General features: G+C 39.7%; 1 long non-coding RNA gene across 6 annotated transcripts in view; it reads left to right on the top strand.

Moving 5' to 3' along the window:
• LOC306645974 overlaps positions 1 to 23,643 on the top strand; it is a 778,688-nt gene that overhangs the window by 223,619 nt on the left and 531,426 nt on the right. For 2 of the 6 annotated variants that reach the window (XR_013759777.1, XR_013759778.1), the window contains one exon: positions 11,178 to 11,600. The exons of 2 other annotated variants lie outside the window; for them this stretch is intronic. This is a non-coding gene — a long non-coding RNA (uncharacterized lncRNA). Of the gene's footprint in view, positions 1 to 11,177; positions 11,601 to 11,778; positions 12,318 to 23,643 lie in introns of those variants that run through there. 2 more of the 6 variants (XR_013759776.1, XR_013759775.1) reach the window with 2 other exon arrangements.

Below are 23,643 nucleotides of genomic sequence, written 5' to 3'. Positions count from 1 at the left end.
ATGTTTTTATTGTGCATATTTTAATCCACTTTTTCTGGATAAGCTCTTTATAGGTTGTTCCTGGATGGTAGGAGGGAGGTACAAGATGCCCAGACTTGTGTTCCAGGCTTCACAATTCAAGGGCTTTAAAAATCTTTGCTGCTACAGTCTGCTTCCTAAAAATATAGCTCATCTATGAAATTTTTAGAAATTATTTTTTCAAAGTCTAGCCTCTTTTTCTTTGCCATTCCAAAGCAAACAGGGTCTTAAAGGGCTTTTTTCCACCAGCTTTGTTTCCCTAGTTCTTTGCACTCACCGTAAGAAACGAAAGGTAACAGCCTCCCAGGATGAGTTCCTCATCTTCAGGAAGTGTAGTTTTAGTGAGTTTTGTTTTACACACCCTAAGTCTCCTCATCATTTCTTCTTGTGCAACTTCTACCTTGTCTCAGCTGCTTTGAGAAGCCCTGGCATGAATTTTGGAGTCTACAGATTATAGGTCTGCCGATATCACTGAAAACAGAAATTATGGGATTTCATTCCTTCTCATTTTTGCTGTTGTAATATTTGCAGAAGGAAAAGAACTATTTAAACTGGAAGTTTGGATCAATTTTGAAATGGAGCAGGCACACCACTTTCAGAAGCACAGGTCAAGGGCAAAGTGAAGAGCATCTGAAAATTTTAAAAGATTCTTTTTCACCCACACACTTATGTGTAATTGTAAGAATGAGGAAAAAAATTATGGGACATCTTATGTAATCTTCACCTTTAGTTTTGTTTTTAATTCTGACTACTTTTTCCTGCACCCAGAGTTCAAGAGTGTCTGTGAGACAGCTGCGGATGTGTTCTAAATCTCTTTGAGACAGCTCTATTATTCAATTTGCATACTTATGCAAGCAGGGGACAGGAGGCAGTGCTTTGACATGCTACCTGGCATGGAATTTGCAAATTGTTTTATCTCTCACAGTGCCACACCACCTCAGTTCCTCCACCCCCTTATTCGGATATAACTGTAGAATGCTGGGAAATAAATGGGCATAGACTGGTCTTCTTAAACCATAAGTTGTGATATGGAATCAGTGAGTCTTTCAGAGAAGGCTACGTCACAACAGAGGGAGTGGCCTTTACTTTTCACTAACCTAGGAAGTATACACATTCCATGAGATTTGATATTGTCACTCATGTGACATTGTATCACTGTTACCATTTTTGCATGTCAAGGACAAATTTCTCTATTCTTCTAGAGTCACTTAGCTGCTTAGCAACACTCCACTACAAATTCTGGGTTTCGGTCACGTTGAAAGCAGAAATGGTTGGTGGATGGGTTGAGTATGATAAGAAGGAAAATGAAAAAGACTTTGTATTTAAAGTGGAGGGCACCTTGTAATATGTTATGTTCTGTGCTGCTGGTGATGCAAAGATGAATAAATCACCTGCCTGGTACTTAAATGGAGGGCAATAGACCAACATTTATTAAACACCTATTATGTGACAAGTATCAGGTTAGGCATTTGATTTATTCCTCACGACAGCTCTGCTGAAGGAACATTAATACTCTATCTGATAAAGGGCTTGACCAAGGTTCAGAGTGAAGAGGTGAAAGTTCAGAGCCCAAACTTGGATCAGCAATCTCAAAACTCTCACTCCTGCACCATGCTGATCAGGTTTTGGAGCATGAATACTGTTCCCTGACATGTGAGTGAAGCATTTGGGCTGGAAATGAACCAGGCAGCCTCAGGCTTCTATCTCGAGTACCTGTGTTGAGGTGTCATCTAATCCTGGGTTCTTGGATGATGGATGCTATTTGAAACCTTGTCTGCATCTAGAGGCTGGGGAGTGGGCTGGAAGGTAAGTCAGGAGTATGGGTCTGGGTTCAGAGGTCTTTGGGGTGCTTGACTGCCATAAAGATTAAAAAGTAATGAACAATCTTAATTCTGACTCAGAAAAATATGTATGCCAGCAGATCTCTTACCTACTCTTTGAGGGAAAGATTGTAAAAGTGTGTTCCATGTTTCTTACTCACCATTGGTGGGTCTTACACTTTCTGGCTTGACGTGCGTGGGGAACAGGATTCTCTTGGTGCCACTCTGTTGAAGAATTCAACACTTATCATTGGATTAGCTCTTCTTCCCCACCTCTATTTCTGTGGCCTCACCAAATCAAAGCTACCTCGCACTTTACGTCCATGGAGTTAGTGAAGAGTTCACTCTACTGTCTTCCATAAGTGCATTTGCTTTCAGGGCAAGCTATTTGAAGTAGAGCTTTGCAGTGTGCCATGTTCTGTCACATGAAGGTAACATGGCTGTGTAATTAAAAGTTTAGTAACACTGGCATTTTTGTGTTTGTGCTAGAATTATCTCGATATTACCAGGGACTGGAGAACACTGCCACCTGCTAGGGACATATGCATATGTTTGAGCAAAGGTTAATGAGTCTATTCAGAAAAATGATTCAGGTGAGGGCTCAAGAGCAATTTGATGTATTCCAATGCAACAGCAGTATGTTCAGCAAAGAGCCAGGGTAGTTTTGGGCAAGACAATTCAAAGTTTCCTTTTTGGGATGTGGGTGAAATAGTGGTTTGATTGATTATTTCAATATTAAATATAAGACAGAGTTTCTGTGACTTGACCAGATGCTCTAACTTGCATATCTATGTCTACATATTTTAACTTGTTTTGTCTACAAGTTTTAAATTTGTTTTTGTGTATGTGAGCTGAAATTGAACCCTCAGCCTTGTGCATGCCAAGCACATCTCTACGACCAAGTTATACCCTGAACCTCTCCTATATTAATTCTATGTCAAACTGATTGTAAATATTGTAGGAGAAAATTTGTCCCTTTGTCTTCATGTATTGGTCTCTGTTTAACCCAATGTTGTGCCTAAAGGTGGCAACCATAGTGTAGGTATGTGTAAAATGACTTGGGTTATATTTAGTTATAAATATAGGTTGACAAATTTGATGCAATTTACACACACCTTGCACATCAATGCTCCATTTTCTGATGATATTGCTTTAGTTAAACACAATGGCCAAGATTTGGAGAGTTTTCTAGACCATTGAGCCTTTGGAAAAATGTCATTTTAAGATATCTATTTGTTGAGGAGTTTTTCTCTTTGATTCACAAAGAGTAGTAACACACCATTGAAAACTGCTCTCTGGACAAACAAGATATCCCTCTGATGTCCCTCTCAAATCAACATGTGGCTTGACCTGAAGGAGCCTGCTCACCTCCCAGAAAAACAGAAGATTGAAACTTATCTCTCTCTCTCTCTCTCTCTCTTATTCAACTTGCCTTACTTTAAGAAAGGACTTATTAGTTTAAAAATAGTCCTCTTTCATTCCCTGCCTGTCAGGGTCTTTCTGCCTTCTCTCAGCATTTACTGATGCTTTTTGATTGACACTCTCCTCAGAACTAACAGGGAACAGAGAATAGAAGAATGTTCCATTTTATTGACAGATGCTGAGACCTTGTCAGGGACAATTGCTTAGCAACCTCTATGGTGCCACTTTTGGGAAAGGGGGAAGAAAAGAACAAAATTACATATAAATGAAAGAAAAGCATATATAAAAAAGACCAGGCATCATAAAACATTATTTTTTTAAACCAGGTCTTTAAGTTAGCAATGTAACTTGTGAAATCTGCACAAATTATCTTTTTCTTTTCTTGGCTTGTTGGATTACTGAACTGTTGAGATAACTTTGGGATTTTGTAAAATGCACATGGATATGGATGAGTGAAAGTTAACCATGTTCAGAGAAAGAAAACTTAAGCTCCTTTGTCAGCTCTAACTTGTCCTGGTTATTTGAGTCAGTGAAGTCCACTTAACCCCCTAAATTTCATAGGTGAAGGGGGGAAATGACCTTTTCAGAGATTAAATAGGTTTACGATGCTTATGGAAATGGCTTGAAAATTGTTAATTGCTTTTAAAACAAGCACTTCTTATAACTTTGCATATTGGAACATGGTCTGTGTACTAATATGATGCACATGTAATTTGGATGTAAGTATCATTTTATTAGTATAGGAGAGTGCTAGCTTATGTTTGAAAGTATTTTTAAAAGTGCCTTTGTAAATGTTACATTGTCTGATCCTTAGTTATATGACAAAGACTAACTACTTACCATAATTTCCAGTTAATAACTATTAACCCCATGTTTAGGTTATGGTATTTTCCCACAACTGCACTAGGAATAGGGTAGAGGGGATTAATTAAGTTAGCTATTCCAAAGCCTCTGGTAGTTTTACTCTTTGATCAGCTTCTTTTGCTACATTCAATTATTTTTACAATAAGATATTGTAAACTAGCTATTTCCAAATTATCTGTGGTGAATAAACCATATTTAAAAATTTTATAATCTGTCACAGATGGATGCTTTTATAAAATATGGTAAGAATGAATTATTGGACTTGTGTCAATTTTCTGGTTTGCACCATGTATTATGGCTAGATAAGATATCATTGGGAGAAGCAGGGCAAATGGTACATGGGAATTCTCTGTACTATTTTTGGAATTTCTTTCGAGCCTTACTTTAAAATTATTAGGAATAACTTTTTAGAGAATTAGAATAGATACAAAATGAAATCCTTACATTTTCAATTATTAGAGTCAACAGCTATAAAATTACTCGTCAGATAGCCATAAAGGTTTTTAAATCCTTATACTTATCTTGTGGTAGATCAGTAAACAATCCACTGACCACACAAATATGAAGATTAGTGAAAAGGTTCAAGTACAACTGTTAACTTCTGTTCAAGTAGAAATGTAACTTTGGGGACTGAATTTTTATATCCAAGGAAGACTATCTGATTTTCCCCAAATTTAATGAGGTCCAATAAGTTATGGCAGGGTGGAGAAGAGAGAATCATGTTGGCCCAAGGCAAAAGTGAATCTGAGTCCTCAGAGAAGTGGAGGTGAAGACAAAAGCTCAAGAAGTGAAAAATAAGTGATTCAATGTGGGACCTTTACTGGGAGCACAGAAACAAATTTGTCATTGGTGGAAAAAACTATAGAATTACTAAAATGGTATGAGGTGGAGAAGAGGAATTATGTATATTGAGAGAAGAGAAAACTTCTACATGTGGAAATTACAGAATGTTTCTTGACATCTAAGTGGCTGAAATAAACCTTGAAGTAAGTGTGGGGTTGGACACGAGTTAAATGGGAAAGCCGTCATTAGTCTTTGACCAGACCATTGTTTTGGAAACATGGATCATGCAATGGTGAGGACCACGGAATGGTACAGGGGCTGATAAAACCAGGGGTAGGGAGGTCAACTGTGAGGCTAGTATTGGGAAAGGTACATACTCTGTAGTGGTGACTGTGGGATGAAGAAGGAAATGGATACAAGAGAAATTTCAGATGTAAAATAGAGATTACCATGAATATGAGTCATTAATAGTAAATGATTAAGGAAAAGAAAGACATTGGAGAGGAACAGGAATTAGTTCCGTTTCAGTTTCACTACTTTTCAAGACTGATGTGACCTGACTCTCTCAGATTTATCATCTACAACTGGGAGTCTATTGTTAAGAAATTTTGTGGCCCACAAACTTATAGGTCTTTTGGAGTGGGTTGTTGACCTCTCAGTTATACATCTTTGCCACCCTGACTTCCTACTGTATCTTTTTAAGTTAGTAAACCTTGTTTGATTTGCCCAAGCCAAGGTTAGCATTTGTTTGTGTATTAGACAGATTTTCCACAGAGGCAGAATCAATAGGATGTCTGTCTACTTATATCAATCATCTATCTATTATCTATCTATCTATCTATCTATCTATCTATCTATCTATCTATCTATTATCTGTCTGTGTTTTAGTCAACTATTTTGCTGCTGTGACATAAGAATCTGACCAGCACAAGTGTAGAGGAGGAAGTTTATTTGTGGGCTCACAGTTTCAGAGGTGTTAGTCCATAGGAGGCTGGTTTCATTCCTTGGGGCTCAAGGTGAGTCTGAACATCATGGCAGAGTGTGTGTCACAGGGAAGCAGCTCATATCATTATAAGGAAGCAGAGAGAGACTCTACTCTCCAGATACAAAATATATACCTCATAGCCACGCCTCCAGTTAACCACTTCCTCCAGCCACACCCCCACCTGCCTCCAGTTACTACTCAGTTAATCCCATCAGGGATCAATTCACTGATTAGATTAAGGATATGACCCAATCATTTCTCCTCCAAACCTTGCATTGTTTCACATGGGAACTTTTGGGGGATACTACATCTAAACCATAATAGCCTGTCTGCTATCTGTCTGTCTATCTATCTATCTATCTATCTATCTATCTATCTATCTATCTATCTATCCATCCATCCATCCATCTATCCATCCATCCATCCATCATCTATCTGACTCTCTGAATTTATTAAAAAGAATTGGCTCACATGATTGTGGAGGCTGAGAAGTCCAGACCCAACAGAACTGATGGCAGAGTTCCATTCTGAGTCAGAAGGTCTGAGAACCAGGAAAGCCAATGGTGTAAATTCTAGTCTAAGCCCAAGTCTGAGGCAGATGCCTGAACTCCCAGCATCAAGACAGACAGCAAATTCTTTCCTAGACTTTTGTTCAATTTAGGCTGTCAGCAGGTTGAATGAGGCCCCAGTCTCCTGATTCAAACCCAGAAACCCCCTCACAGACATATCCAGAAATGTTAAACCAAATATCTGGACACCTTGTAACCCAGTGCACTTGACACATAAATTTAACTATCACATTCTTATTCAACTATCGACATTTGCAAATTCAGTAGTTACCCATAGCTAGTTGGTCAAGATCAATCCTGAACCACCCCTGGAACTGAGGTTGGGGTCAGTGCTGCCTAAATCACATGGCAGTTCTGTAAGTGGACCAGGGCTGAAATTGATATTGGGGGAGGCTATTGCAATATCCACTCATTTCCTTTATCTGTTCTATTGATAACAGAGATTTTTATTTGCTATGTGAGATACCATTATCTTCTTCCTTTTGCAAATGAGAAAGCTATGAAATTTCACTCTTTGAATTTATTTATCAATTTACTAGGGATTATCTATTCATATAAAGAATATTTGGTGATATGAGGAATATAACTGGAGCCAGCATGTGGTAAGAAGATGGTTAATTTGTATTTGGTGGAGACTCAGGGCTTCCCTTGTGTGAGAAATAAAAAGTACAGTGGCCCATTTACAGAACATAGTATTAAGTTTTAAATGTAAAATGATTTGGGATGAAAGAAAGGTAGCTGGAAGGAAGAACAGGATGAAAAGTTACAAGCAGTTAAAAGAGTGTAAAAATTACAGTTACAAAAGTGTAAACATTCATAGCCCCTTGACAAATAGGAAGAGAGAGGAAGTCCCCCACTCACCTAACCAACAGAGATAAACTGTGTACTGCCAAAAGGTACTGAATCCAAGGGGACTCTCCTGCCACAAGAGAACAAGGGGAGGTGGGGACAATTAAAGGTGTCCTTTTCTTTCTTTCTTTTTTCCTTTCTTTCTTTCTTTCTTTCTTTCTTTCTTTCTTTCTTTCTTTCTTTCTTTCTTTCTTTCTTTCTTTCTTTCTTTCTTTCTTTCTTTCTTTTCTCTCTCTCTCTCTCTCTCTCTCTCTCTCTCTCTCTCTCTCTCTCTCTCTCTCTCCTATTCTCTTCTCTTTTCTGGTACTTGCATGTTTCTTTACTCCAATAGAAGACAGTGAAACCTAGGTGACTTTGGAGAAGGTTGTGTACCCATAGTACTTAGCCAATGAGGAACCAGGGGAAGGATCTTTACTCCAGGGGATAAAATGTTGGTCATACCCAATCTGTGGGTCCCTGACCACCAGGCACCTGATCCTGCGAGACTGTCATTAAGTAAAACCTTGTGTTTTGCAGTTGCTTGTGTCTCTCAGTCCATTCTTTGGGCTTGGACGGGTGAGCGTATTTCTCATGCTGAGGATATCTCCGAGCTGGGATGGACGGGGGATGGGTGAGACTTTGGTTTCCACCCTGTTTCCATCATGGCGCTTCTTTCTTAGACATTTCATATATGCTTCATTACATGTGGGATTCCATTTAGGATCAGATGCTACCATGCAGCTTGAAAGCCACTACTCCATCCCAGATCTGGGAGCTTGAAAACAAAAATCCCTTCCCCTTGTCAGCTCCTGATTTCCTTTACTTGTAAATTGAAGGGGCTGGGCTAGAAGCGCTCAAAGTTCCTTTTATCTTCGACAGCCTATGATTCTGTGACTTTTGCCATTGGCCAAAGTGGTACTTATTAATTTTGTGAAAACTGACTAAATTACTACCACAGAAGTTATTAATTCAGCGCAGCTTCTCCATCTTAGTGAGATTTCAGCTGGCTAATGCCACATGACAGTCATAAAAAGCCAGCATTGCTGGTGTGGGATAGAGCTAACAGTATGAGATTTGCTAAGTGTTTCTGTGAGATCAGTGTGAAAGCAATCACATCTCTGGAGTGAGAAAGGTCAGTGCCCTGTAGCTGCCAAGCCTTACCACACTAAGAGGACAGGGAGGGGACTGCCACCCACTGAACACAAATCAGGCTAAAAAATGAATACCCTTTGCAGTTGCCTTCTAATAGCTCCGAATGTCAAATGATATTACTTTAGAAGGCTGTTAAGCCCCCGTCTCAGTGCACAGCAGTGTATAAATCCCCTCATCTCATTTGATTAATCTGGGAGACTATAGGATATGTTTTAAGCACAGAAAACATGACTGCAGTGAGATATTCTGTAGTATGACTGAGCATGGAAATTCCTTTAAGTCCTGATTTTTTTTCCTGGTTCCATATTTGCTTGTAAGGGGGGAAACCCCCACTGATCTAAGTGAATAAGTATCCTATATAAAGTAATGCTAGTGAGAAGTTTAAAAAAAAAATATATATATATATATATGATTTGTTTACCTAGTGAACCAAAACCTCTATAGGATCAGAACTTTCTTTCTCTCCCTTTCACAACTCATATTTCCAAGTACATACCTGTACTTGAGAAGAAAAGACATAATATTAGTGGTGATCACCTCTTGCTGGTGAGATTGCAAATGATTTTTTCAATTCTTTTTTTATATCATTTTTGTTTAATAATGAGCATATGTTATGATAACAAGCAAATGTATTGGAAACGATGTGTTATTTTAAAATATATTTTTCTTTGTTCATTTCAAGGTGAGCCTTTTTCCAAGAAAGGTCCCTCAGAATGCTGTCCCCCTCCCTATCCTAAAATGGGGGAAGGTACCTGAAATGCTCCATGAAATAGATTAAGGGAGCCCTGCCTAGGAATCCTGCCGCTTCTCCCTTTTCAAGACCTGGAAGCCACTGCGGCCTGACAAGCAGTAAGAAATGTGATAATAAAGACGATGAGCCACTCCCGGGCTGGATTTCATTTCCAGCTTAATTAAATCCTAGAAACACAACTGACCTCTAGCTTTGAAGAGTTGCCGCAAAAGCCAGGTGCCCTCATCAGCTTGGGCTCACCCTGCAGTGATTGTGGAAAACCAGATTGAAAGGAGAGGGTAGAGGGAGGCAGAAGCCAATGGAGATGAAACGGCAGAGTCAGGAAGCAATATTTCAGAGAAAGCTGTTTTATCCGGTGGGCGATCTAGTTGCCCTTCTGCTTAAAAGGTGAACAGCAAAGCCAACCTACAAACATACCGAAATGAAACTCCTCCAGTGGCACCCCACTGCCCCAGCCACCTGTTCCCCTCCTGCCAGCTCCTCACCCAGCCCCCTACCTCTCCCCCCCAACACCATTGTGGTAAATTAGGAACAAAATGCACTTGTTCGGCACAAGTCCTGACTGGCCCACCAGTACGAGTGTTTTGCCTGGTTCCTCCCACGTTTATAAACTTGCGGTTGTTTCTGTTCCTGCAGCCGCTGCTGCTGGGGTCTCTTTGTTGTATATCCTGGAGACCAGAAATTCTCTTGGAATATAAAAACATAACAATAAAAAATCCTTTCTCATGTCTTGATTTATAAAACCCAGCAATTGTACAAGATTGAACTACATCGTCTCACTTCATTCTCAGACCCGCTGATGACGTGTCTCTTTTCAGGGTCTTACAGGGGGAGGCTCCGGGGTGTCAAAAGAGTAGGTAGCTGTCATAGATCTAAGGGACAGAGCTTGACAGAGGGATCTGGGGACATGGTATTTATTGACAGGGGTGTGATCAGGAGGAAACTGAAGGGAAGCACAGGGATGGGAGAGAAGAGGGAAAAGGTGGCCATGGTTATGGTCCCAGGAGTCTCAGGCTTAGCATGACACACAGGGGCCTCCAGAGCAGGGAACACTCTCAAATGGCCCCCACGTGAGACCAAGGGACCGGGGGAAATCCTGTCGGTGATTTTCTCTGGGCCATGCCTGGGTGAGGACGTGAATCCTCAGGCCAGCATGCTTTCATCAGCCAAGGAAGATGGGGTCATTTGAGAGCTCATGGCAGCTAAAACAGCATCTGGAGCATTGCTATTCCCGCCTGTATGGGATCTCTGCCAGGGCATCACCAGCATCCACTAATCCACAATTAACTCATACTACTTCCCTTTGGAACCTAAAAGTGATCATGATGGTCAGGGTGGAGGGTCATTTCCATTCCTATAATGTGAGGATTGAGGCCAATGTTCGTGGGACATGCGATGCCTAGGAGGTACTAGGCTCTTGGCTGCTTTAGTTATTATTTTTGATCACCATGATCTGTTGAATGGGGTTAATAATAACAAGCATAGGCCTTCATGGAAAAGACAGTGTATGGGCTGAGTTGGCAACTGCTCTGGAATACCGGGGGAGCCCTGTGTTGCTACAAACATGTATGTGATGGTTTCTATCATAGAAACTAGTTTCTGCTTTGCTTTTGCTTTTGTCCATTTCTCAGACATGTGCACGTGAGTCTGTGTGTGTGTGTGTGTGAAAGAGAGAGAGGAGAGAATGAGAATGTGTGTAAGAGTGTGTCCCCTTACACTGTGGTTCCATCCTTGGGTATTATGTTTGGATGAATGACTGATTCCAGAAAGATGTTATCAGATGATTCAGGCTTCTACTTGGGTCTGCATTTTTTTCTTAAAATGCTGCTGATTCCAGTTTTGTGGAACTGGAGTTTGGGCCCTGTTATGATCTTTGGGTACTCCACTACCCCTCGCCTGGGCTAGCTGTTGGCAGAAGTAGGTAAAGTTTATCTCCAACTCTGTTCTAACGCTTACCTCTCCTCGCTTGATCCCCCTCTCTCTAGAGTCTGTGAATGGCCACTTCTGCCTCCACTTGGGAATGTACAGAAGAGTCACCCTCTCCTGATGGCTGATAACTATGGATGAGATGAAGGGGTTTTTGGAGATTTAACAATGGACCCAGAGTCTAGATGCATTCAAAGAAAATTGGGATGACTTCCATGATAGAATTCAAGACCATGGTTTTCTTGATCATCGCCAAGAGCACCAATGACTGCCCCTAGTGGAGAGGAAAGGACAGTGACATTTACAGTGCTCATAACAATAGCTGCCATTTATGTGACCATTACCTGGCATTCCATTTATCTTGATTCAATATCTGGAAGACTTCTAAAGGTAAGTTACACTGCATTTTTAAGGTACCATTAATGATAACTTGAGTCATTGAAGTTTCATCCCTATTTTAGAAATGTGTTAATGGAAAAGAAAATGTGCTTTTTGGAATAAAGAGGGTTTTTAAAAACTTAAGAAAAATCTGCATCTGAAGTTCAGAGAATTAGGAAACTGACAAATGTCATTTTGGTAGAGTGGAGGTTAGAACCTGGATGTATCTGTACCCAAACCTGTATTTTTTTGTCCTATGCAATGCTGGATGCTTGGAGCAAGAACCTAGCTGCTTCTGCTCCTCTACCACACTCATCATATGTTTTGGGGGAAGAGTCTTCTGCAAGCCACTTGAACTGTCACCTTCTGGGAAAGCTCTCACCAACTCTCTCTTGCCTTGGTAATTGCTTCTCCAAACCATTCTTCCCATTATTGTCAGTGGTTTCTTTGTAAACTGAAAATTAGATCAGGTCACTCTTCTGGGCAACTTTCCTTGTAGTTTTATTTTTACAGTGTAATCCACAGTTTTCATCAATTGCCTTACTAACAGGATGATCCCTCCTTTATTGGTGCCCTTCAGATATCCCTTGTTTTGACAAAGCTTGTTATTCATCATTTCTCAAACATGACAGTGGTATTTTCATGAGTGTTATATGTGACTGTGTTCCCTCTACCTTCCTCCATTGTCTAACTAGTTAACTGACTCTGTCCCTAAGTCATTGGTAAAATATTAAAAAAAAATAGATATACTATGTGCCAAGTTCTGTGTCCAATATGGTGCTGACACTCGAGGGGCACTAACTGGTTGGGGAGATAAAGACACAGAGGACAACACCATGCTAACAGGTACATACATGATGGAGACGTGCCAAATGAAGAGCCAACTGAACTTGGTTTGGGGATCCAGGGAAGGTTTCCATGTGAGAAGGGTTAACGAGAATTGAGGGTACATCACTGAGCAGGCTGTGCCATCTTTTCCTCCATCATCCTCTGTCAACACCTCCTTTGTCCTTCAAGGACCATGTCATGTCTTATCTCCTCCATGAAGACTGCCTTAATCCCTGTGATGATCTCCCTTCTTTTTGATACTTAACATTTCATACCTTCATAAAGGTGGCCATTCAGAAAATATAGGAACATATTTTCCTCCTTTTCTCAAGTGTGAGTTTCTCAAGGGGAGAACTCTTGCCTCATCTCATGTGTAACACCCCCCACGATGTACACGATGCCTTGTCCACAGTAGGCTACTAAGCAACATCTGTTGTGTTGAGGAATCCTTGAATACTCAGAGTCCTTCTTGATGTTAGTACTTCAGTCAGTCAGTCAAAATTTTCTAAAGGTCCATCTGAATAGCTCAAGGGTCATTGTGATGGTGGCCACCTGTTTCACCTTTGTATAAGAATCTCAGAGTCCATGAGACAGCAACAGGCAGGTAAGCACTGAGATAATTCTAGTAGAGTTTTACTACTGGACGAGGAAGAAAGGCGGTTGGACTGGGGTCATGTAGAAGAAAGATAGGTTTCTTTCAACTCACAAGGCCCAAGACAGCACTCCTAAATCAGTTCCTGCTTTTATAAAAGGGGACTGAGATGCTGCCTGACCAATCTTACAAGACTATTGTTGAGAGTCAAAGGAGAAAATATAGGTGAAATCCATGGACTATGCAGAGAAAACAAATAAATGTTTAAGGACCAATGCTGGCTCAGAGGCAAGGATGGCAAGAAAAATTGCTTAGAGTCCCTTCCTGATGCTAGGGTGGCACATTCTACCTTCACCTGTGTGTGCGCTCAATTCAGTGCCTCGGGGCACAAAAGAGAAAAAGTAAAATCAGCGTTCCTTCCTCTTTGCCTCCTAACTTGAGGTATCTGTGTATGCTATAATTAGGGCTCCAGATTATACCTCCAATTTCAGAAAGTTTCTCATTTAATTTTATCAGGACATATATACTTTACAATGCCTGACACCTGCTCAAGCAGGCAAATAATTGTTGTGACACTGTGACAGTTGTAGAGAGTATATTTAAAAAAAATTTCTGAAACCTGCCAATGGGATAATTAGAATCTAATTCTCATTTGCCAGGGCAGTGAGCTCTCTAGGCCAAATGATACCCTGATGGTGTGCCAGACCCCCTTTCCTGGTCCTTATTGGCTGGCAGAGACTTAGTTCCTCATAATTGTTCCATTCCTCACTGATGGCTGATTTTTGACCTTTAATGATAATACCTATTATGTATTGAATGCTTCACTTGTGGAATTCTTTGGATGGATTTTCCCCTACAACTCTCATTGTTTGAAAATAGCTTCAATGTAACTTGATGGCAGGGTTATTCAGGACTTTGCTTCTCTTTCAGGGTGACCCTGTGGCTAGCTGAAGGCTGTGAGGTATGGGGCAAGAGAGAATTTGCACTTTTGTGTTGGACAAAGGTAGCTAGGGAAATAGGGATGGCCTGAGGCACAGAGTCCAAGAAGCAGATAAGAAGTACATTCAGGACAGGAGCTGAAGTATCACAGAGACCTGGCCAGAAGCACTAGTTTGTGTCTGGGAAACAGATTTGGTAAGGGTCCTGGAAATGCTGGGTGTGGATGAGTGGTGTGGTTTCTTTCTTACACTGCTGGGACTGCACAGCTGGACTATGAACTTGGGAGCTGTTAAGATGCCAAGGCAGCCATGCAGGCTTTCCACAGTCCTAAACTTGCTTGGGGACTCCAAAGAGCATCTGCTTCATTCTTATCCCTTTAGGATGAATATACTGAGGCCCAGATTAAAGTCATCTGCCTGAGGTTACAGAACCTAGATATTCAGTCCAGGCAAAATTGGCTCTGCTGGGTTCTCAAGGCAGCATAGAAGAATGCTCAGGTATCTAACTAGCTGCTAAAGGTTTGCATCACAGCCTTACCCTGACTTGTGATTAGATGAATAAGGAAAATGTCTTTTTAAGATTTTTTATTTTTTCCCCCAAGGGATCTGTCTTGAATCTTGTCTACCCACATAAATCAGTCATCAACTCACAGAAATTTGGATCTTAGCCTTGTCCATTTTACAGATGAAGAAAGTGAGATCCCAAGAGGTGACATGAGCTGCTCAAGGTCACATGGTTAGTAACTGGATCAGCACCATCAAGAACTATGAATTTGTCCCTATGTATGATTATGCTGGACTTCCTAATTACACAGAGGACATTAACCAAGACCCTTGTAAAGCATTTAGGGGAGACAAGACTCTGCTAACTTCTCACTCCTAACAGGTAAAGTTTTGTGTCCAGGGAAGTGGATGACGGAGGCTGATCTCTTTCCTGGGTCTGAGGGTTGTGCTGTGAGGAAAAGGTAGACCCAAAGGGAAGTTGAGTTCGGATGGTGAGGAAACAGAATCAGGATAGACAGTCGTAAATGGAGACTTATACACTGGGCAAGGGGAGAACACAATCCAAGTAAAATGTTTATGGGTGTTCCAAGATGGCGGACTAGAGGGTGACTGCATCTCCAGTCGCTCCGGAACCCAGGATTCAAGAAGGGGAGGCATTGAGAGACTCGGACTAAAATAGAACCAGGGGGTGAGTCTCCCCCACCTGGTGAAGCTCGACCCGACCCGGGCAACAGGCCGGGATTCGGGCGGCTTATTAGAGTAGGGCAGGGCAGCTAGAGTCTCCCCCAGGCAGCCCTGAGCACTCCTGCGGTGGGCTCCTCCCACAGGGCCAGCAGTGAGATCCTTTTGGCACACAAACAGCTCCAAGTCCCTGATCCAGCCTGCGCAGCAAGCTCCAGCCCGCCCACATGCTGCTTCAGAGATCAGGACAGGGCAGCCAGGGACTTCCCCAAGCAGCCCGGCTCCCTCCGGCGGGAAGTGCCTTTTTAGGCTAGCTTCTCAGAGCAGACCGCCCAGTGAGAGCCTTTCTATGCAGAGCCAGCCACAAGTCCCCAGCCAGCGGAGACCTCTGACCCACAAGCAGCCTCTGGGACCAGAGCAGGGCAGCCAGAGACCTCTCCAGGTCTCTCTCCCTGGAACCAGTAGAGGGCTAGGGGCAGCTTTCTTCAGAAGTACTGCATTATCAAGTTACTCCAAGACTTCAAATACGAGAAGCAAGAGATCATTTAAATAAAGAGTTAGAGATACTGAAAAAAAACCAAACAGAAATCCTTGAAATGAAGGAAACAATAAACCAAGTTAAAAACTCCATAGAAAGCATAACCAATAGGATAGAACACCTGGAAGACAACCTCAGATATTGAAGACAAAATATTTAATCTTGAAAACAAAGTTGACCAAACAGAGAAGATGGTAAGAAATCATGAACAGAATCTACAAGAATTATGGGATATCATGAAAAGGCCAAATTTAAGAATTATTGGGATTGAGGAAGGCTTAGAGAAACAAACCAAAGGAATGAACAATCTATTCAATGAAATAATATCAGAAAATTTCCCAGTCTGAAGAATGAAATGGAAAATCAAGTTCAAGAGGCTTATAGGACTCCAAATATACAAAATTACAACAGACCCACACCAAGGCACATTATAATGAAAATGCCTAACATACAAAATAAAGACAGAATTTTAAAGGCCCTGAGAGAAAAGAATCAAATTACATTCAGGGGGAAACCAATAAGAATATCAGCCAATTTTCAACCCAGACCATAAAAGCTAGAAGGGCCTGGAACAACATTTACCAAGCCCTGAAAGAAAACGGATGCCAACCAAGAATCTTATACCCAGCAAAACTTACTTTCAGATTTGACGATGAAATAAGATCCTTCCATTATAAACAAAAGCTAAAGGAATTTACAAAAAGAGAGCCGGCATTACAGAACATTCTTAGCAAAATATTCCATGAGGAAGAGATGAAAAACAACGACGCAAATCAGTAATGGGAGGAACTAGCCTAAAGGAATAGCCAAATAAAGGAGAAACCAAATCATGTCAAAATGACTGGGAATACAAATCATATCACAATAATAACTCTGAATGTTAATGGCCTGAACTCATCAATCAAAAGATACAGACTGGCAGATTGAATTAAAAAGAAAAATCCAACAATATGCTGCCTGCAAGAGACTCATCTCATAGAAAGAGATACCCATAGACTAAAGGTGAAAGGATGGGGAAAAACATATCATGCACATGGACTCAGCAAAAAAGCTGGAGTATCCATCCTCATTTCAGATAATGTGGACTTCAAGCCAAAACTAGTCAGAAGGGATAAAGAAGGACATTACATACTGCTTAAGGGAAGCATAAATCAGCAAGACATAATAATCATAAATATCTATGCCCCGAACATTGGCTCATTCATGTACGTCAAACAAATCCTTTTCAATTCCAGAAATCAAATAGACCGCAACACAATAATACTAGGCGATTTTAACACACCTCTCTCAACGCTGGATAGATTGTCCAAACAAAAATTGAATAAAGAAACCATAGATCTCAATAACACAATCAACAATTTAGACTTAACCGACTTATATAGAATATACCATCCAACAAAGAACGAATATGCTTTCTTCTCAGCAGCACATGATCTTTCTCTAAAATAGACCATGTCTTATGCCACAAAGCTACTGTTAGCAAATACAAGAAGATAGAGATACTACCTTGTACTCTATCAGATCATAATGGATTGAAATTACAAATAAATGACAGAATAAAAATCAGAAACTTCTCCAATACTTGGAGATTAAATAATACACTATTATATGATGAATGGATAACAGAAGAGATCAGGAGGGAAATAAAAATTTTTTGAGAAGTAAACGAGAACAAAGACACATCATATCAAAATCTCTGGGACACTATGAAAGCAGTACTTAGAGGAAGATTTATTTCATGGGGCGCATTCAACAAAAGAAGTAGAAATCAACAAATAAACGACTTAACACTACAGCTCAAAGCCCTAGAAAAAGAAGAGCAGACCAACACCAAAAGTAGTAGAAGACAGGAAATAGTTAAAATCAGAGCCGAAATCAACAAAATTGAAACAAAAGAAACAATCGGAAAATTAACAAAATTAATAGTTGGTTCTTCGAAAAAATAAACAAAATTGATAAACCCTTAGCCACACTAACAAAGAGAAAGAGGGAGAAAACTCAAATTACTAAAATTCGGAATGAACAAGGAAATATCACAACAGACACGAGTGAAATACAAAACATAGTTAGAAGCTATTTTGAAAATCTATACTCCAACAAAACAGAAAACCTCGAAGACATCAACAAGTTTCTAGAGACATATGAATTACCCAAACTGAACGAGGAGGACATACACAACTTAAATAGATCAATTTCAAGCAATGAAATAGAAGAGGTCATCAAAAGCCTACCAACAAAGAAAAGTCTGGGACCAGATGGGTTCTCAGCCGAAATCTACAAAACCTTTAAAGAAGAGCTCATTCCAATACTCCTCAAAGGATTCCATGAAATAGAAGAGGAGGGAACCCTCCCAAACTCATTCTATGAAGCCAATATCACCCTGATACCTAAACCAGACAGAGACACATCAAGGAAAGAAAATTTCAGACCAATATCCTTAATGAACATTGACACAAAAATTCTCAACAAAATTTTAGCAAATTGCATACAAAAATATATTAAAAAGATAGTGTACCACGATCAAGTGGGTTTTATCCCAGGGGTGCAAGGTTGGTTCAACATCCGGAAATCAATAAATGTCATTCACCATTTCAACAGACTAAAAGTTAAGAATCACATGATTATTTCAATAGATGCAGAAAAAGCATTCGATAAAATAAAGCATCCCTTCATGCTCAAAACACTAGAAAAAATCGGGGTAGTGGGAACATTCCTTAACATTGTAAAGGCCATCTATGCTAAGCCCATGGCCAATAACATTCTAAATGGTGAAAAACTGAAAGTATTCCCTCTAAAAACTGGAACAAGGCAGGGATGCCCTCTTTCACCACTTCTATTCAACATCGTTCTTTCGAATGAAGCCAGAGCAATTAGACAGGCCAAAGAAATTAAAGGGATACAAATTGGAAAAGAAGAACTCAAACTATCCCTGTTTGCTTCTGACATGATTATATATTTAGAGGAACCAGGAAATTCCACCAGAAAACTCTTAGTGAATTCAGTAAAGTAGCATGATATAAGATCAATGCTCATAAATCCAAAGCATTTTTATACATAAGTGATGAATCTTCAGAAAGAGAAATTAGGAAAACTACCCCATTCACAATAGCCTCGAAAAAAATAAAATACTTGGGAATCAATCTCACAAAAGAGGTGAAAGACCTCTACAATGAGAACTACAGAACACTAAAGAAAGAAATTAAAGAAAACCTTAGAAGATGGAAAGATCTCCCACGTTCTTGGATAGGCCGAATTAATATTGTCAAAATGGCCATAGTACCAAAAGTGCTATACAGATTCAATGCAATTCCAATTAAAATCCCAATGATGTACCTTACAGAAATAGAGCAAGCAATTATGAAATTCATCTGGAAGAATAAGAAACCCAAAATAACCCAAACCAGGAAAAGACACATCAAGGAAAGAAAATTTTAGACCAATATCCTTGATGAATATAGATGCTAAGATCCTTAACAAAATATTGGCAAACCATATCCAAAAACATATTAAGAAAATTGTGCACCACAATCAAGTGGGGTTCATTCCTGGAATTCAAGGATGGTTCAACATCCGAAAATCAATAAACGTAATCCATCATGTCAATAGACTTAAGGATAAGAATCATATGGTTATTTCAATCGACGCAGAAAAAGCATTTGACAATATACAACACCCCTTCATGATGAAAACACTAGAAAAAATAGGGATAGTAGGAACATACCTGAACATTGTAAAGGCTATTTATGCTAAGCCCATGGTCAACATCATTCTTAATGGAGAAAAACTGAAACCATTCCCTTTAAAAATGGGAACAAGACAGGGATGTCCTTTTCACCACTTCTATTCAACATTGTGCTCGAAACTCTAGCCAGAGCAATTAGGCAGACTAAAGAAATTAAAGGGATACAAATAGGAAAAGAGAAACTTACGCTGTCACTATTTGCAGATGACATGATTCTATATTTAGAGGATCAAAAAACTCTTCCAGAAAACTTCTAGACCTCATCAGTGAATTCAGCAAAATAGCAGGCTGTTAAATCAACACGCATAAATTAACAGCATTTTTATATGCAAGTGATGAAACAGCTGAAAGGGAAATGAGGAAAACAACTCCATTTGCAATAGCCTCAAAAAAAAAAAAAAATACTTGGGTATCTATCTAACCAAAGAGGTAAAAGATCTCTACAATGAAAACTACAAAACAGTGAAGAAAGAAAGTAAGGAAGATCTTAGAAGATGAAAAGATCTCCCATGTTCTTGGATAGGCAGAATTAATATTGTCAAAATGGCCATACTACCAAAAGTGCTATACAGATTCAATGCAATTCCAATTAAAATCCCAATGACGTACGTCACAGAAATAGAGCAAGCAATCATGAAATTCATCTGGAAGAATAAGAAACCCAGAATAGCTTAAGAAATCCTTAGTAGGAAGAATGAAACAGGGGGTATCGCAATACCAGAACTTCAACTATACTACAAAGCAATAGTAACAAAAACAGCATGGTATTGGCACCAAAATAGACAGGTAGATCAATGGTACAGAATAGAGGACATGGACACAAACCCAAATAAATACAATTTTCTCATAGTAGACAAAGGTGCCAAAAATATGCAATGGAAAAAAGATAGGCTCTTCAACAAATGGTGCTGGGAAAACTGGAAAACCATATGCAACAGAATGAAACTAAACCCCTATCTCTCACCCTGCACAAAACTCAACTCAAAATGGATCAAGGACCTTGAAATCAGACCAGAGACCCTGCATCTTATAGAAGAAAAAGTAGGTCCAAATCTTCACCTTGTTGGTTTAGGATCAGACTTCCTTAACAGGACTCCCATAGCACAAGAAATAAAAGCTAGAATCAACAACTGGGATAGATTCAAACTAAAAAGCTTTCTCTCAGCAAAGGAAACTATCAGTAATGCAAAGAGAGAGCCTACAGAGTGGGAGAATATCTTTGCCACTCATACTTCAGATAGAGCGCTAATTTTCAGAATCTATAAAGAACTCAAAAAACTCTACACCAAGAATACAAATAATCCAATCAACAAATGGGCTAAGGAAATGTACAGACACTTCACAAAAGAAGATGTACAAGCAATCAACAGATATATGAAAAAATGTTCAACATCTCTAGTAATAAGAGAAATGCAAATCAAAACTACCCAAAGATTTCATCTCACCCCAATTAGAATGGCAATTATCAAGAACACAAGCAACAGTAGGTGTTGGCGAGGATGTGGGGAAAAAGGTACACTCATACATTGCTGGTGGGGTTGCAAATTAGTGCAGCCACTCTGGAAAGCAGTATGGAGATTCCTCAGAAAGCTTGGAATGGAACCACCATTTGACCCAGCTATCCCACTCCTTGGCCTATACCCAAAGGACTTAAAATCAGCATATGACAGAGATACAGCCACAGCAATGTTCATAGCTGCTCAATTCACCATAGCCAGATTGTGGAACCAACCTAGATGTCCTTCAGTTGATGAATGGATAAAGAAACTGTGGTATATATATACAATGGAATATTACTCTGCCATGAAGAATGATAAAATTATGGCATTTTCAGGCAAATGGATGAAACTGGAGGATATCATGCTAAGTGAGATAAGCCAATCTCAAAAAACTAAAGGACGAATGATCTCACTGATAAGTGGATGAGGACATATAATGGGGGGTAGGAGGGGTTAGTGTTAGGGTTAGGGTTAGGTTTAGGGTTAGGGATAAGGAGGGTGGTAAGAATGGAGGAAGGAAGAACTGTACAGAGGGAAAAGAGGGGTGGGAGGGGTGTGGGGGAAAGGGAAAAAATAACAGAATGAATCAAACAACATTGCCCTATGTAAATTTATGATTTTTAATAAAAAAAGATAAAAAAATGTTTATGTACACAGAGAGTTAACTTCAAAGTGCAATAAAGCATACAATGACAGTTTTCTGCTTTTTTGTGCCGATTTCTTTTGTGGTCCACTTTCCACATAACCCTTTCTGTTTTTGCTTCATTCATTGGTTACCTCCAGAATTCTAAATAGTATGTGAAAACTTTATTTTTTCAGTTATTATCTTTAAACTTCACCTACACGCTCCTTGTTATGAGTAGAAAAAAAAGAACTGTCTCACTTTCCTACCATCCCTTCTCTTATCCTGTTTTTCATAGTTAATAGTTTATTAGTTTGGGCTCTTCCTTTGGTATATTAATCATTTTAAAATGTATAGATGTCAAGTGCTTCATCTCGAACCAAAATTTTCGACAAATTTGACTTGTATAAAAGATGTAAGATGAAATTAGAAGTCCTGAATTTCCACTTTTCTTTCTTCCGATTCTCACGACCTTTCAACTCTATTATTGCTAAACACCGTTAAGGCCTATTAATTTTTTATTATATTTTATAAATATGTGTAAGCCTTCCCTGCTTTACTGATAGCTAGAATTTAAAACTCAAGCACCAATGCAGGTAGTTAGCAATATAATGATTATATATTATTCATCCCAAGATCAGGTAGTCCTTCTGAGAGGGGGAGAGTAGGAGAGTAGGAGCCCTTCTGAGGGTAGGAATGACCAGCTTGAGGCCCTCACTCTCTAAATGCCAAACTTGAGTTAATTTGCTTCAACATCTCAAAATCATAACATTTTTTCTTTTAAAAAATTTAAAAAATTTATTCTAATTTGTTGTATATGACAATCATAACATTTTAATTTTCTTCTTATTTTTATTTTTATTTTTTTGGCATAGATTTTGTCTTATCTAAAGGTTTAATCTTTCATTTTTCTTCCTGAGAAGAAACACAGTTTCTTCATCATTTTGCAAAGATTTTGCCTGCTGTATCACATTACCTATCAAGTTGAAATCTACCTGTTTATGGAAACTTTTGTCCTGGAACAATCTCTAAAGTTCTTTTAAAACTTTATTTTATTTTTTTATTTTTACAGACTGTATTTTGATTCATGGTACACACATGGGGTACAGCTTTTCGTTTCTGTGATTGTGCATGATGTAGATTCACACCATTTGTGTAATCATACATGTACATAGGGTGATGATGTCTCTCTCATTCCACCATCTTTCATGCCCTTAAGTTCTTGATGGGGTATTTTGTTCCCCATGGGTCAGTTGGTCTCTGGCTTTCATTTATAGTGCACTAGTGATGTTGGTCTACTCTTTATGGTTTACATTTTCTTGGAATTTTTTCTTTGGTCTCCCTGGGTATATCATCAAATGGTCCTCCCCTGGACACTCCCCACAAAGGAGGGTATATAAAGAGGTAGCTCTATGAGTCTTGCGTGATTTAATGTTTAACCTTCACACTTGGGTGACAATTTGATGTAAAACTAGAGATTTAAGATGATTGTTCCTGTAGAGCTTTGAAGCTCTTCATTGCAGTTTGGGTTTTCCAGGAGAGAGGGAGTTTGGGAGCCAGAAGTTCACTAAGGATCAACACCTGTGAATGAATAGGGAAAAAAAAAAAAAAAGCAAAACTGGGTTGGCCGAGAAGTGGAAGTGAGGTACAAGCCCCACAAAAGCCTCCTCCAGCAGGGTGGGTGCTCTGCAGTAAGTATTCCCCTCGAGGTCCTGTGTTGGGCACAAATGCCTGGACTTTTAAGTCCTTCCCTCTCAGTCACCAGATATACCAGCTGCTCTGGGAAGGGCATGAGTGAGGACATGGGTGAGGTGGCCAACTGTAGCTGAGGCTGACTTTGAAGGAGCTGACAGCTGAAGGCTCTGTACTGGCTGCAGTCCCTACATCTGGGAAGCATCTCTCAAAAGGAGATCAGGGTCATGTATCTCTCTCTACCACATTGGTGATTCATGCTATTCTTGTAAAATCCTGTTTTATTCTTTCCCTATAAGCTTCAGGACACTTCCTAAAGGATTGCTCTTAGGCATATTTATGTGGAGTACAAAAATGCCCTTCTTCTGGGTGGGTCTAAGTTTTCCATCTTGACTAGAATGCTCCTAGGGCATTCTAAATGGCAGCTGATTGGAAACATCAATATCTCGAGATTTTCTGTGAGTTCTGTAGAGGTGTTATTCTAAGAAGAAGGAGGCAAGAGGGGATGTGT

Source organism: Sciurus vulgaris (genome assembly GCF_902686455.1).
Source record: "Sciurus vulgaris genome assembly, chromosome: 16".
Taxonomy (NCBI): domain Eukaryota; kingdom Metazoa; phylum Chordata; class Mammalia; order Rodentia; family Sciuridae; genus Sciurus; species Sciurus vulgaris.
This window is presented reverse-complemented; position numbering and strand designations above follow the sequence as displayed.